The sequence below is a fragment of the Cyprinodon variegatus genome, unplaced genomic scaffold (genome assembly GCF_000732505.1).
Source record: "Cyprinodon variegatus isolate N-32 unplaced genomic scaffold, C_variegatus-1.0 Scaffold343, whole genome shotgun sequence".
NCBI classification, from domain to species: Eukaryota; Metazoa; Chordata; class Actinopteri; order Cyprinodontiformes; family Cyprinodontidae; genus Cyprinodon; species Cyprinodon variegatus.
This window is the reverse complement of record NW_015150796.1, coordinates 563,210-580,610: the sequence shown is the minus strand read 5'-3', so window position 1 is coordinate 580,610 and position 17,401 is coordinate 563,210. Positions and strand designations below refer to the sequence as shown.

The following is a 17,401-nucleotide window of genomic DNA, read 5'->3' as shown; positions in this document are numbered from 1 at the left end:
ACAAAGTGAATCCAGTAGAACTTTTTATTGCCTACCTGGAATGGGTGACAATAGTTGAATAAACCTTTGGCTCTCAAAATGTAATTGGTGCCCTATTTGTTGGTACTCGCCGATACTGATGCCACCATTTTTGTGCTAGATCGGGGCCCCACCTTATATTGGTATCGGTGCAATACTGGTTAGACAAAGTCACAGATTGCAACCAAAGGTGCAGAGGCAAGCTTGATGTGTTCTTCAGATTACTTAAAAACCAGTGCAGAGGCAGCATAAATGAATTGGTTTCTCTTACCAAGCTTCTGTATCCAAGCCATATAATAAATGCAATGCAAATCATTTGGGTGCTGTGATGCCTGACTAAAATGTACACTGTGTAAAGTTGCATGACTGCATTCCAGAGCAAAAAGCGACAAGGACAGAGATGAATGAAATTAACTGGTCTGCAATATTCCGAGCTATGCCCCATAAAAGTAATTTTTGATGGATAAAGCAGAACTTTTAACCGCAAAAATTGGACCTCTAGAATTACATTATGATACGTGACGTGAACACTAACTACTATTTGCTGTGGAAAGCTTTTAGAAAACTAAAGTATATCATTTCTCATGTTGGGATAACATTATACTTAACCTTGAGAATTAAAAATGTCACAATGTGATCTCCCTGGAGGAGGTTTGTGTGGATCGGGAAATCCGGACATCCCTGCTTAGACTGCTGCCTCCGTGACACAACCGAGGATAAACCTGAAGAAAATGGAAGGGAAATAAACAATCATATGTGAGTAAAAGTAGACAAGGAAGTACATTTAGAAATATAATGCACATTGCAAAAACAATAAGCAAAGAAAATCAGACTGAAATATAATTCAGAGACATACCCCAAAAGCCTGTAGCAACTACAGAAATAATCCACAAGGAAACTAGAAAAGGCCTGTTCTTTTATAGAGACTTTTTTAATTCACAGGACTCCAAAACGCCATATACTACAATGAGTTATTCAACTATTGATGAAAACATTTTCACACCAATGGTGGATGCTAGCTGCATTTTAGCCACTGCTGCCATGGGGCTCACTGACCGAAGCAAGACTGCCGTGAAGAGGTACCACTGGACCCTCTGACCAGCAGCAGTAAACAATGTGGGTGAAGTTTCTCACCCATGGACACATCATCCGACCCAAAGAGCACTATCTTCTGTATGGATCATTTCCCTTTCGTTTTGTATTCATGTCAAGCTGCTTGTCGGTCTATGAACTAAAATTCTATTAAATTAACATAGGTGTACTCTTAAAATGTGACAAAATGTGAAACATTTTCTCAAGGTACTGCAGACACTTTAAAGCTGAAGCTGTTCCTGGGAATCCTCCTGTTAGATTGCACATGTTTGCAGACCACAAACACTAAAAGCTCTTCTCTTCCAGCCTCTAGGTAAACACGTAATCTGGTCCTAATGAACTCCACGTCTGGGTTTGTTCAAGAACAATAAAGGAGTTCTCTAGAGATAAGGCCAGTCTTTGTTTGCTCTGACAGCTCAAACACTACAGTACTCACTCTTAACTAAACAAGTAAACAAATAAAAAAGATTAAAATGGAGAATTAAATTCCTTTGGAGAAGCAAATGAACTGTTAACGTTACCCAGAGAGATCATGTTGTGATAAACTGTGTATTTTGCAAGGGGCAATTAGCATTGGGCAGGAACTCTGGCCACCGGCAGCCTTGTTAATGACCCCTGACCTTGCCTACATGATCAGCCCACTGAGAGGAGGGCCTGCTTTAATTAGGAGGTCATTAAAACCCAAGCTCAGCTTACCAGAGAACCACACAAAGCCATGCAATTCTCCCACCTGCAAAAAACCTGCTATATTTTTTATCAAACAACACAACATCTGAAAATTGTATTTATGTCTATAATGTCTGACTTTGCTGTAAATAACTAATAATAAAGCAAATTTTTTGTTTTGTTGCAATAGTTATGATTTATTGTGTTTTTATCAAATACATTGACAAGTAAAGCTATCTTGCCTTTTCACTACATTTTTCACTGACTGGAACATAATGTGCTCCTGGAGTAAAGCTAAAATACAGCTTGCAACTGTGATTGCATGGATAAAAAATAGAAAGAAATGAGTGCTTCATGAAAGAAGACCTAGAGTTCCCTGGCAAAGGAGAGACTAAAGAGGTGAAACAACAAAGTCGAAAGGACTATGAAGGTGGAGAAAAAAATAGATGACAAGGCAAAGAGTGATTCCAGAGGCCTTTTATTCAAGCCTCTAATTTCACACTCACACAAAGAGCTTTGGGGACGTTTCATCCTTTTCACATTTCTTCTGCGTTTGGTCAGTGTTACGCTGCAGCTCCGTATCTCCAATACGTTTGAGGGAGCACAGCCCTGAGAGAAGTCAGGTCCATTCACAGCTTTATAAATCACCTCAGCATGTGCAGACCATGGCCAATCGGCCAATTACGCCCCCCTGACACCCAGGGGCCGATAAAGAAGGCCTCGGACAATGGGATCACAGGCCAGATAAACGACCCTTTAATGAAGTCGCCCACAAAACAGGCCAAAACCGCGCGCCCCACTTACGTATTCCATCATGCCGTTGCCCTCACATTTCCTCTTGCTCAGTCTCCACGGCAGCCACAGCTGGGGAGAGGTGGCTGCAGAGAAAGAGAGGCAGAGTGAGAGAAAAAGGAGAGAAAAATGACTCTATGCTCTGACACCGCTAAGCCCCCCACCTAAGGCCCCCTTTCAGACTTTTGGCCGAACAAAAGCATCTGTTGCCATACTGTGCCGCTCAAACTCTCTCCCCCCACACCTCCTCCTCACACACTTCTTCTCCTACCAGGAGAGGAGCATAGCTGAAGTTAAAAAAGGCAGCAAAGGGCCGTATGCAGCTGAGGCTGCTCACCTTGTGGCATAAGCTATTGTGCAGCCCATTCCAGGAGCTTCTCCATCCATCTTTGTGTCTTTTAGACAAACAGAGAGAGAGGAAAACTTTGTATGATGGAGTGAGAGAGAGAGGGGCAAAGGACTGCAGCTGCGGGATGAATAGGAGAGGGAATGAAGAGATGAGGTGGGAGCGAAGAGGGGCAGCTGCAGGGTGGTCCCACCCCTCTGTCCCTTCACCTTACGAGAGTTGTTTGGCTTCTTGAGATGCAGTACACAAACAGTAATTTTGCATGAGACTTTAATGTCAGGTCGCTCTTGTAATGCAGCAGACATAACTGTTAGGATGATAGAAACAACCAAAGAATAAAAGATTGTCTTTAAGTAAATTTCATTGCAAACAACATAAAGATTACATTTCTCACACTCCCTTATACACCCCTAAACAGCACACAGCATCAAGTTGTTCCATTCATGTGATAGTATAATATTTTCTTCACATTTTATAACTTTGCAACAACAAATTCAAATGTATGTTGTGTGTTAGACCACTGCAAAGTAGCAAATGATAAATGTACAATCAAAGGACATGATTTCATTCTGCAAAGATTTCATTCTGTGTAAAGAAAAACTTTTTGGGTATGACTGTACTACTTACTAAGTATGTCTCAAGTTAGCTAAGTATAGCTAGTAAGTATAACTGGAGTTCACTCAGATTTGATTTGAGGAAGATCTTTGAGCATCAGTTTTACAGGGTTGTTAACAAACTCAATGTGTTTTGGGTCAGAAATCTCAATATATCAAACAGATTTGTGAATTTTGGCACCTAGGTTTCCCAAGACCTCAGCTTTGTCTCTGATTAATGTTCTCCTTGACTTGTCTTTCAGTTAGCTTAATGGCCATGCCTTAACAGATTTGATTTTGTGACATATTCTTTAAAATATTGAATGATTATTGAAAAATAACATTTGAAGCATTTTGTAGTTTGATTACCTAATAACCGATGCAAACAATTCCCTCCTTTCCCTGTGTTCCTTGGTCTTCATGATGCTTTTTGTTCTCTGATTTTCCTCTACCACAAAGGAACTGTACCGATTCTGAGACCATGTAAGACAAATATCCACCTTGTTTACTAATAAATTGACTTCTCAAAGCAGGGGTTTCAAACTGGCACCAAAAAGGGCTGTGTGGCTGCTGGTTTACTTTCAAACCAAGCAATAGCACACCAGACTCCAGTCATCTCATCAAGTGAGTCCAGTGTTAACATGAAGACTTGATGAGATGAATAGAGTCTGGTGTGCTACTTTTTGATTGGAAGGAAAAACTGGTCACACTTCACTTTTTTGGAACCAGTTTGAGCAATCAGACAGACAACATCCTGCCAAAAGGTGGCTATCTCCATGGTCCCATTGCAACTTCCCAGGCCACCCCCACTCTGCAAGTCCTGACCAGCTGGCACAGTTACTGCAGTGGGATTTCCTCTTGTACCTGCACTAAGCAATGGCAGGATAGAAAACCACCAAGGTGTGTCAAAGTGAGGCAACTACGAAAAACCTGTGCAAGCCAGGTGAAGTGACCACAGCAGCCAGCATCCTAGAACCCAGAGTTTAACAGGGCCAGCCAGAAATGTAGGCATGACACAGGCCCTAGCATCAACTACCAGATCTCTGCTGTTCACCCCAACATTCCTAGCTACCTCCCAAGATCCTGTTATCCTATTTTAACTCATTCTAACTATTCTAAGCCATGGGCCATAATCCCATCCAAATGCAAATCTCGTTGGCCCATCTATCATTCTGAGGAGACACCCCTCAACTACATATGCATGCTCCTACACAACTTTGAGCCACACCTGGCCTCAACCTGCCCTAGGTCCCTGCTTTGACCTCCCTCCACCAGCCAGGTGTTTAAGGAATCCAGGCTAAAAGGATGCAGAAGCCCACGGCTCACTTCATTATTTTACTTCACCTTACAATGATGCACTGCTTTTTGCGTGCCTATAATAAAATATCCTAATAAGATACAATTAGGTCTGTACTGGTGACTGATTGTTAAGATCAAAATTGTTCATGACACTGGCAATTTCAGATTTTAGAGCATTGTTGGTATAATACTGAATTGTTATTTCTCCTTCTTCTTATTAATATTAAAAGGGCAAATCATTTTTCGCTTCTTGCATATAACAACTGATATTGTTTACATTTATCTTTGATATTCCGCTGTTGAGATTAAAAGACAGCTTTGCCATCACCCTCATCTTTAGTTTCCTTCATTAAAGCTTTTTATAATTCTAACTGTATTATTTTACTAAATTGTTTTAAATTAGACCTTAATAATCCATCAAATCATAAACTTTAACCAAACTGTCTAAATTACAAAATGTTTCAGCAAAATAATGTGGGCAGGTTTTTATATAGATGGGAAAGGAAAGCTGTCCTTCACAATGTGCAGAATGCGATGTGTACCAAACACTGTAAACTTTCAAAGCCAGTAGGTTTATTATTTATCGCAACTTACTCCCGGGTCGTGGGGGTAGCAGCTTCAGTAGGGAGAAGTCCCTCTACCCAGCCACTTGGCCCAGCTCCTCTGGGGAAACCCAAAGGGTAATATTTTGGGTTTTAGAACTGAACATTATTTTTAATACAATCATCCTCAATCCATGAAAGGTTTTACTTTATAACAGGAACAATGAAATAAAAAATAAATAAATTTTTTTTTATTGTGTATTTTTCTTCCTAGTACAACCTATTTATTGCTTCTGATTGTAAAATTATTACTGATGTTCTTCTTGTTCTTCTTGTTATATTCTGATTCTGATATACAGGACCCTACTAAAGTACATTTTAATTCGACAATTTTTGGCTTTTATTTTACCACCTTTAATCATCCTTCTTGATGAGTTAATAATCATATTTATTTGCTTGTTTTTCCAGAATGTTACATAGTTTATTTAGAGATACTGACTCCATACTGTGTTTATTCTTAATTTCTTTTCATGCATTACATTTGTAAAGGCATTATTCACTCAGTTGTTAGTGACATTTATAAACCCTCTTTAAATATCCTTCCAATCTGCTCTTCACCTTTACTATCTGGGAATCAGTTAACACTCCTTGCTTAAATGTGCTTTTACTTTAAAAAGAAAGTGTTTCTCCTGTTTCTAACTTTTCAGCTGGCAACTATTTATGTTTTCTGTTATTCGCCTAAAAAATTGCTATTTTTTTCAAGCGTTTGAAAGCCTTATATGTAAAGATAAATAGGAAATAAATAGTTAATGTTTACTTTTTTACGTTTTCTTAAATTCTAATTCCTCCTTATGATATTACTCAAATTTATTAATTTATTATCTTCTATCTAACCCGTATTATCTTACTATCTAACCCTACTTTTATTTTTATAAATTTGCAAAAAAAAAACAAGACTACTTACTGACTTAGCAACAAAGCAACAGCAACAACAGCAACAGCAGCAACAAATACAACTAATTATATAACAATGGACTTAACTAGGAAAAATGTTGACCTCTTTATTACTCGAAGGAAAAAGCCTTTCTATGTAAATATTTTAAAATCACTACGATAAAAAAAAATCGTTTTTGCGTTGTTAAAATATATATATATTTTTTTATTAAGTTCAGTTGTTTTTAAAAAATAATTGATGTGTATACTTTTATAGTATACTCTGTAAACTTTTCAGAGGTTTGTCTTTTTTGAGGCTTTTGTTATTCAGCCAATCATAAAGACACAATGGGTAATGTTAAAACTGAAATAAAAAAAACAATATTTAATACTTTATTCAAGTAACAGCAATATTATTAGTACTTGATCATAACTGTTTTTTTTATCTACTTTGCTGATCAAAAAAATAATTTTATCTGGTTTTTAACAAGATTGAAATAGATTCTTCAATTCCTCAGAAATCAAAAGAAAATGATCTTTTAGTCGCATGCTTATCAGAGGATTCTGATGTTTTTTATGTATTTCTTGGAATGAAATTGCGAGAAAAAGATCTCTTAGAGAACTAGTTTATTTTTTTATGGTAAAATTGAAAACTTTACAGTGCTTTTGACTGAATTTGAGATTGAAGTAGCAGGTGCAAAAATGGTCTCAGGGTGAACAAAACCCTCAATTGGTTACCCTTTGCATCCATCTCTCTGAAGTAGACTAACCTCCTTCCACTTTCCTCTCTACTTTGTACGAAACGCACACTCAGGAAATTTATATAAAATCATACATTTCTAATTGGAAAACATGTTTTTTTTTTTCAAGGTTACGTTTAATGTACTTAAATTGTCTTCTATTTGTATGCTGAAGATCATAGAATTTATTAGATATCCCATCAGTACAGGAGTGATAACTTTTCTTTGTCCGCACTAGCATCTCTCACACAGCAAAAACAAATTTACTCTCTCGGTTATTGTCCTGCTGCAGAATGACACTTTTAAGAGCGTGTTTAGCATTCAGGATCAGTCATTCATTCTTCCTGTCTGAGCTGGGAAATCTTTGTTTGGTCGATCCTCTTCAAAACACGAAGTGTCAGGAAGGGCGGGGGGATCGATTTGATTCTAATCGGACCATGAAAAGAACATGATCTAACTACTTTCAGAGCGGAGTATATTTAAGTCCACTCCTCTTTACACTTTCCCTCTCTCCATCTCCCCAGCCCTCCTACTTTACTCCAGGAACAATGACCCTGGTCAATTTAAAAAGCTTTGAATGTCTGGTCAATGACTTTGTGAATACAGGGGAGAAAGCTTTGGAAAGGAGAAGAGGCAGAGATGGAGTGAGGAAAATGAGGAGAAAAGAGAGAAATTGAGGGAAAAAGGGCCATAGAGCAGACATAAAAATTCCAAGAGTTGTTTAAGCGTGGGTGGGTTCATTTGCATGACAGCGCCATGTGAATGAGACTGACCTCTTGGACCGCCCCAGTGCTAGGCCGAGCTGCAGCCTGACGTGCAGGCTTTGACCCAGCTCATTGACTCTGAATAGATACTTTGTCAAAAGGGGGGACCTTGCAGCTCTCAGCCGGACGGGCATCTGCAGACCTCCTGTTTGACACCAAACTACCTCTGTTTCAATCATCGCAGTTAACACCGAGACCTGTGCACACACTTAGATGGTTACAAACAAAATTGAGTGATACCTTCCTTACAGACTTTCACTCTGATCATATGGAGGTAAAACTAGTATGTAAAAAAATGGAAAAAACACACCAAGGTCCCTTTATCCACTCTTTATTAATCACATGCATGCAAGCGCTGAATCGACAGGTGCAGCAAAGCTCTTGCACGTGCAGACTCATCAACACGCTTCACTTGATAGCTCCATGATTTACTGCAGCAGGCAGGTGAGAGGACATAGAGTGTACCAGAGGGGGTGCCTGCGCGATGTATTCTGCATACAAATCCTGGTTAGTTGCCCTCAAACTCCCCCTCGACCCCTCTCTAGGTTGTGACTCTGTGCAAACACAAAAAGCTCAGACAACCCGCAAACAGTCTCTCCTTTTATCTGGCTGGCACAGAACTGGGACGGTGGAGACAGAAGATCTTGGCCCTGACCTCAGCTGTCTCAGTGCGCTCAAAGGAAACCCACTCGAGTTGGAAACATAAACAGAGTGAAAGGAGAACTTGTTAAACTTATATTAACTTACTTTGGTCCAGACAAGGTGATTTAAAAAAATAAATAACAATAATAATAATAAAATAATGTGAAATTATAAGATCCTAGGTTTAAGTTTTAGTTTGAAATGTTTGAACATCGATACTGATTGTGATGACTTTGAAGCTAGAAAAACATTTTCATTCTCTCTCTAGACAACTACATCTGATAAACACATGAGTAAAGCATTTATGGAGACAGTAGCTAAAAATTTGTCATTTCCACTTGCTTCTTGAAGCATGGTAATCCCATAGATATATTTAATCTAATATATGTTTTTCTATTATTTCTTTTTTGTTGTTTTTATTTCTAATGCTTTTCTTTTTGTCAGTTGTTGCTATTTTTCTCCTCTTTTGTTTCATAGGTCACTCTGGTTGGTTTTGCTATAATCATTTAAACGTTAAACTCCCACTTTCGTCCCACTATTACCATAATTGTTAACTAATCTTTTACAAAACATGTCCTTAAAAAAATCTTTTTAATTTACTTGGTTAATTATTTTTTTTCCCCCTAAATTATTTAAATAATCCCAAAACAGCATAGGCCTGAGGTAAAATAAAAAAAAAAAAAAAAAAAACAAAAGTGAAAATTGTCGAAGCTTTCTTTATACATCCCTGACACAAGCATAACTTGAGACTGGTGGTCCAGATTAAACATCCCAAAGGAAAACGGTTTAAAAAGTCTTAAATGAAGGTGAAATTATCAGTATTTGGATCCTTAACTCTCTTCTAGCCTGTCCAATTTGTTACTTTAATTTAATTAGGTTAGCTGTCCTTGTAGAAAAGAAAACTCAACTATCCTGCAATGGAAAAAAGGAATTTACTAATCTTCTGAGAAAAATTATTAATTTAGGATTTACCATACATTAGAGTATGGGGCACGGAAAATAAATGAATAAAAGTCAGAGGAATAATATTGGTTTAAATAATTTCAGTTATTATGTTAAAGCTATGCACAGTTTAGATAATCTATTTTAAGTTTTATTTTTTTTTTAGATTATTCATTTGTTTGTGTCCTGTACATGGAAAAGATTCCTTAGGTTGTAATCCCTTGTTTGTTCTATGAGGCGTTATTTCTACACAGAGATTGATGCTGCTTACCTGCTGAAAAGGTTTTTGTTCTAGTTACCAAACTACACCAGCAGGCACTGTACTTGCTCTCGCCTGTTAGTGTGATATCTGATGCAACAAAACAGATTTGTCCGTTCCACTCAACTAATTAATCTGCAAACTAATGGACCCTAGGCGGAAGTTCAACTGAAGAAACTGATTGCTCTCCTACATCCACCCGCGACAAAGCCAGTCAGCTTTGAACTACACCTCCACGAAAGCCAAATCAGCATCCAAAGTTCATAATAAAATGCCTCCGATCCACAACTTGTCTGCTGCCTGCTGCGCAGGCAGTGGTTGTGCTGTGTGACTTCATTAAGATGAACCCGTTTCAACCCACCTCCAGCCCCTCCTCCATCATCATAGCTACAACTTCATCAGAGTTTCATTCCTCCCGGACTCTTACTGCATTCCACGTCTTATTTCAACTGGTCTGACAGAAGACTGCCATGTTGAGCCTGGTTTTGCCAGAGGTTACTTCCCAACGGGGAGTTTTTCTCTCCACTGTCGCTTCATGCTCATCATGGACAGGTTCTCTCAACCTGTGTTATCCAAACTGGACTTCCATCTTCCAGGTCCCTGAGTGAAGCTCTATTATCAGCTCATGCAGTCCACTGGATTTCCCCGTAAAACTCAGCATAATGTCTCACTAACCAGCAGTCTACAGACTGACCAACTTAATCTATCTCCACTCCACCACCAGTTTTAAGCCTGAGTGCCAAAGACTAACTGTCCTCTCTTCGTGTCAGTTTTTCAGATTGAAATGAAAACACAGAAAGAGGACAGAAAGCATAATATTTCAGAAAGCATGGTAAGATTATTGTATTAATCCACTGTCTAAGGCTTTATCATAAAAATATTAAAAGCAAGTAAGTGTTGCTAGTGAAAGGTGGAATAATTAATATTTCATATGTTGCTACAGATAAAAAAAGATCCTTTTGTATCATGTATGTGCTAGAGTATACCAACTGAGATAAACTGCTTTCATTCTTTTCACCCATGTAATTGTTTTCTTAGATTCTGGGTTTGTTGGATGCTTGGAGTATTATAAATAATATTTTCTTTATATTTATGAAGAATATATGTAGTGTAAACAATAATTGCTTTAAACTTGGTATAAGTATCAATTAACCCCACATCTAATGCTGAAAGTCCATATGCAATCATACTGAAATAGATCTCTGTGGCCACTAAATAATGAGATAAACTTCTGTACAGAAATGGTGCAGCTTTAACATGTTGAATCACAAACAGATCAATTTAAAATATTTACTTATGATCAGGGCACTTTATAAATCAAGATTCAATAACATGTTGTTGATTTCTAAAATGAATTCAGATATTTTATCCCAAAACCCGGTTAAACACATGTTTGTTCAAAAATGGATACTAAAAACACTAGTATGCTGCTGCATAATGTATTTGTTCTGTTACAGTAGGTGTCATAATGAAACATCTTGCATTTCTACTTTTCTTATTAAATTGGTTTGATAATAGCACATAAAATGTCAGACTCCAATGTTAGGAGCCCTTTAATAACATCTTATTATTATCTAAAGATAAATATTGTAGATCAGAAATGTGAGAAAAATATCCATTTCAAGATATACTTTCTCCTGGTAACCAGAGATCTGAATAAGGTACACACAGAACCCCACAGAACCCCACAGAACCCCAGACACTAGTTGTTGTCTGTATTTTCTGTTTTTGTTAATCTGATCTATGCAAAATACATTTTTTAGAAATGACCTCAGTTTGATCATTTTTATCTTAAATTAGAAAAATAAAACAAATTAAAGCATTTATTTATGCACCATTCCCAGAATTTATATATATATTTTTTTTTTAATTAGACTACATTATTACGCCAAAAAAATCCATCAATCAAGTATGGGTTTTGTGAACTGAGTCTGCCATGTTTCTTCTAAGATAACCTACTTCACATGATTTTGTAAGCTCATCTTGTTCTCTCAAAATATTGAAAATAAAAGTTTAACAATGTTTAGAACAGCTGCTAGGGAATAATCTGAAAAACTGAGCCAGTTTCAAAACAGACGAACTATAAAAAGAAGAACACAGCACTTTTTAGCAGCCTTTAAGACCAGCTTTTTTTTTTTTTTACAGTTATAAATATTTAGGAAGAATTAATCATATTCTCCCAAAGGCATTTTCATACAAAATTTAGAAATAGAGGAAGATTATAATACCAGAAATTGTAACAAAGACCAAAACAGAGAGGTGGATCGATTGTTCAAATGAGATCAAATCAGGCCCTGAATGCAGCCTGACAGACAGTCTGGCTTTCTATAAACATTTTTATTGAATGCATAATGGATGAGAAAGCAAGGATAATATCTCAAACAGAAAGTTAATTGGAGTGTTTGTGTGAAAAAATGTTGTTGGAAGAATGTAGATGCAACAAGCAACAACGCAATTCTGGCAAAACATTTAATCCAGATGTGATCCTCATTAAAATTACAGCAACATGTTTTAATGTCCTCTGTGGATATGGTGTCACACTAAAGCTTTCATAACCTTTGCCTTTTTTCATATTTGAGACACAGTTACCACAACTTTATTGTATTTTATTTAGACTTTATATAATCGACCAATACAATTTAATGCCATAAACTATGATAATTTCATTTTAGCCCCCTTTAGTCTGTTTCCTTAGAATAAAGTCCAGTGTCCTAACTGGTAGAAATACTACAATTACTTAATTTTATTTTAATTATAATCTAGCTGTTCTCTAAAATACTTTAATCAAAGTTTACCCAAGTGACATTGTAGCTCCGAAGAGATGGCTTAGAATGAAGACTTTTCATAACAGCCCAAAGAACAGATCTAAGTACAGTTGAGCAAATATTACTTTCATGGCACACTCCAAAAGACGTATTGCAAGAAAGGCAACATCATACATTTAATTTCAATTCAGTTTATTTATATAGCACCGAATCGCAAAAAAAGGTTATCCTAAGGCACTTTACAGAGGTCATTCAACCAGATCATCCAGTCAGATTGGTTCAAAGTTTTCTCTCTAAGAAACACCAGCTGATTGGATTGACTCATTGACTCGATGGTAATCCCTCACACCAAGCATGCTTGGTGCATTTACCATGCATTTATAAACCATTGTCAGTTTCCTTCGTTTTAAAATTTGGTGCTGGTTATTAAATACAATTTTTTTAAAACAAGATAAAAGGTAAAACATTTCAGGGATGTAAATGCTGAAGACGTATTGCACATATGCACGAGGATATAAAAGAATACGATTCTGGTACGTTTTCTAAAAAGAAAGGAAACTCCCAGTATTACAACAGAGTGACTGACAGGTGTGAAAAGGTCCAGATGACATACAGATGAAAAACGTTTGGTTTGTTTGCTCTTTCACAGGCTGAAAAACAGAAGACAGAAGATGATTGCGGCCTATGTCCATTCATGGGCCTGGCTGGCGACAAAAGACGCGGCCGGACACCTATTCTAGCCTGCTTCCGCTCCAGCACACAAGCTCAATCCCTGGGATTTCCCAACCCTTTCAAGCAGGAGAAAAAGAGGCTACAATATCACATCTTTTAAAATGAGCTGGGACTGGTGTGCCCAGGGCCTCCTCTCATACCCTTTTCTTAATTTAGGTTTAACTGGAGGTCAGTAGCTCATACAAAGGCTGAAAACATTCCAGGTTTGGCTCAGCATTTACTTTTATGTGAAATAAATTCAGATGATTTTTTGCGGCTTTGGAATACTCTTCTAAAGTTAGCAGGCATCGCCCTAGTTTTCCTAAAAGGCCATTCATTAACAGAAGCAAAACAGCATCTTGATCTTCTTTGAAACCAGTGAGGGGCCCAGTAATGAGCCCTTACAGCTGATAACGAAGATGTACTGCAAAGTAAACAACAATGGGGACGCCTCTTATCTACAATACCGACAGAAACTCAAGACTCTTTGACAATTCAAGCAAGAACAGATTGAAATAAGGGCTGTTCTGAGCCATCCCTCTAATGGCATTTGCTTAGTCTTTTGGAAATAATTGGAGATATGGGGACAAATCAGTTTCAACAATAAGCTTCAATAAAGATGTTTCTCCATGAACTTTAGCATCGCAATCAGTCGGTGTTTATCTCATTTTCGGCACTCCTTGATTGTGTGAGCCATGAAGCGCAGCCTCGTATCCATGCAGCATTGAGTGTGGACGTCCAGACACACTCGTTTGGGCACGGGGGACACACTTCAGTCTGGAGTGTCTGCACTGAAAGGCTATGTGAGACTGAGGAGCGTCTCTCTAATTAGAGGGAGCCTGGTGCAGGACATCTCTATAGGCCATCAACGGGGCCCTCATTGGCTTTGTTCAGAAACCTCTTCCTCCACTGACGCTGTCACTTTAGTTTTCTAAAGGGCTGAGGGCCTGGGCTCCTTAATGATGTTGTCTGCGTCCAATCACTGGAGCTGTTTGTAGAAAGATTTAAGGATATATCTGCAACAGAACAGTCCTCTGATACTAAAGAATCTCCTTCCTGATCCATGTTTTCTGCACCTTATTGATCTCAAAATACTATGAAACTCCTGGCAGGAGACATTAAAAAGAGTGCTTTGTTTTTCCTTTCTACGCTGTCACAGTCTTTAACATGTAATTATTTTCAACTCAGTTTTGCATACAAACCCAATTATTCATTGTGATATAAATTAAATTCCACATTCATGGACACCGTCAGGTCCCCCAGACTCCTGCAGGATGCCATTCACAAACAAGTCTCTTTTTCTCTGCCCTGCTCTTTTCTCCTGCAGACCCCAAAATGGGGAGAAGCCGCTGCAGCTGCTGTTCACATCAAACAGATAATTGCTAATGAAAAGTCATTGCGTGACATTATGTCATCCATGGGATCATTGTTCATTCCCCCCTTTGCCACTTGAATGTATACAGAGGGTTCCATAGTGTTCTTCAGTATGTGTTGCCTGGAGACTAATAAAGGAGCAAATCATCCTCTGCACAACAATGCTAAGTTTGTAAAAAAGAAGGGCGTTTATACAAGTTAATGACGCTTGTAGAACAAACCTTTAATGGTCTTCTTCACAGTATAATATGGCATGCAATGCAAAGTGAATGGGGGGGCTTCAGCATTGCAATTTGACAACTTTGTTCCTTTTACTTCATCTAGACTCATTAACCCTCTCTGACGTTAAACCAGATACAGTGAAATGATGCCACCGTGTATAAACTCACAAATACTCTAAAAAGAATCAGTGTTTTATCATATTCTTGATCCAATTGAATTTTTTATGTTTCTGAATAGCCCAGTGATTAATTGCCCATCAACAGGGTTTGAAAAGGCGCTGAATAGTGAAGGGGAACTGTTGCACTAAAGGGTGCACAGCAGTGGAGGGGAAAGAACAGGCAAACTGAGAGTATAGGCCTCTCTGTGTTTTTTTTTTTTTGTTTGTTTGTTTTTTTTGTTTTATGTTTTGTTTTGTTTTTATGTTTCTGATATTCACCTCTTTTATTATTTAACATTTAAAGAGTGACTGATGGTTTACAAGCCTCATTTGTTGCACAGGCATCTTAACCAAAAGGGGGAAAACTGGAATCCTGTCAACTTGAGCAGAATAAATGGAATCAAAGGGTTTTTTTTCCCCTTAAATGGACTAATTTTCTCCTTGAATTATGAAAGTAATGGCTAGGTAACAGTCTGTGCTCAGTACCCGACGGCTTAATGCCTCCTAAATCCTTCCACGTGGCTCCACTAGTCTTTGCAATTAGGTCTCATTATACCCTCATAAAGGATCTCATTTGCTGGATTACTTAATAGACAATGAAATTTTATCATGCAGAATTATGAAAAAATAATATCTGAGCTTGCATGGTGTGCTGAGGGCGCGCGCCACACATCATTCCGCTCGGTTTGCTTGCTCTCCTCTCTTCATCCCCATCTGCCCCTCCTCACTTCACTTCACTCTGCAGTTCATATCTTTATCAAAAAAAACTGTGTGTCCTCCCTGTCAAACACCAAATTCACTTTATTAGAGCAATTACTGTCTATGTGACAGATATGCCCGTTTTATCTTTGGGATGGTTGGATTTTAAAGACTTTCTAATCTTTCCAGGAGTGCATCTAAAGCCACACTTGAATAAACGAACCATTGGCCTGTTAGCTCCATTGTGATCATGAGTTTATTTTCTAATAAGGTCTTATGTGTCTTATATAATGTGGAAAAAGTATGAAACAAATTGAAATTCAAATTTGGGTTGTTCAAATTATTTTTGCACTTTTGTTCTTTCAGAGCTCAGATAAAAAGAAAAAAAAACACTTAAAGGGGAATTTGGAAGTTATTTTAATCAAATATACAGGCTTATGCATGTAGTGATCATCATGGTTAAGATATTTTTGTCTTGTAAATGCAACTTAAACATTCCATGCAGAATCTAAGGGACAATGTTACCTCAGTTGTAGTTTTTCTGTTTGGTTTCTTTTAACCCTGTAGGACAAACATGTTGAAAAGAAAGAGTGGAGGCGGCTGTTTGTCAGTTAAGGAGGACCCAGCAGAGCTATCTTTTGTGAAGCAGTGGGGATCCTCAGCTTTCAGAAAACTGACTTCCCATGCTCATGATTGACGAAACTGTACACTTATTAATCAGGTCTGTTTGATTCTGATTGATCTGAAGTTGTAGGGTTTAAAGAAAATCGATTTTGGAATAAGCAAAAATAAATAACCGGCTAGTTTAGTTCAAAACCCAGCAAAACCACAAACATAAACTTTATGCTATAGGGTATGATTTTTGGTCGTTTTAACTCAGTTTACTCATTATGATCACAGCAACTAAATAAGATGTCCTCTATATTAAATAAAAAGTATTAAGATGGTAAAAATCAGGCTATTTGTGAGTTTATTTGAATACCAGTTGGCTGTTTTGCTGACTTTACTTTGTACAGCAACTTTTACCTGCTATGCAGTTAAAACAAGTTACAGAAAGGTAATGTTAACTATGTTCACCATTTCCACTTTGACCAAAGACTTAGTCACAATAACAATTGGGGCAGGCTCTATTTTACTATATAATTCAATTCAATGATAACTCTATATCATTTCTTAAAGCGCTATCAATTTAATAATGTTCCCATTCTTAAACTAATAAAGCATAAACCAAATGATACAGAGTGGAGAGGAGATATTTTATTTGGCCTCTTTGTATCATTTTGAAAAAAAGAAAAGAAAATCGACATGTTATGAAAGCCTTGGCTCTATTTTTCAAGTTGAAACCCAAACTCAGAAATATTTAAAATCTACCCAAACGGTGTTGCAGCCATTTTGTTCTTAAAACATATATAGCATTTCCATGGCAGAAGACAAATCTGTGAATAGAATCTTTGGTGGCTAAACTTTACAGAATAGCCTGCGATTTTTCAATGGAAATAATTTACTTAACTAAATATATATATTATATAAAAACAATTTTAAAAGTGGTTTGTGTCTTTCTTTTGTCAAAGCTGTTTGTTTAAATCCATACATCCATCTTCTCCCACTTATTCCATCAGGATCACTGTGGGGCTGCTGCCTGTCTCCAGGAGTCTATGGGTGAGAGGTACACCTCTCCCCGTTTGTTTATATCTGTAAAATAAAAAAGGCGCAAGCTGTAATGTTTGTATAATTACAATGTCTTTTACAAGTGTAATTCCTGAATTTTGGACCTGGACCTCCTACATCCCAAAGCCATTACACTCTCCTCTCCTCTCCTCTCCTCTCCTCTCCTCTCCTCTCCTC

At 37.6% G+C, this 17,401-nt stretch overlaps 1 long non-coding RNA gene across 1 annotated transcript; it reads right to left on the bottom strand.

Annotated features, from left to right (window-relative positions):
• Positions 1-187: 187 nt before the first annotated feature.
• Positions 188-3,041, bottom strand: LOC107091559. Its single transcript, XR_001481531.1, has 3 exons — positions 2,906-3,041; positions 2,581-2,654; positions 188-740 (listed from the first exon to the last, which is right to left on the bottom strand). It is a non-coding gene; the product is annotated as an uncharacterized LOC107091559 (long non-coding RNA).
• Between the last annotated feature and the right edge of the window lie 14,360 nt (positions 3,042-17,401).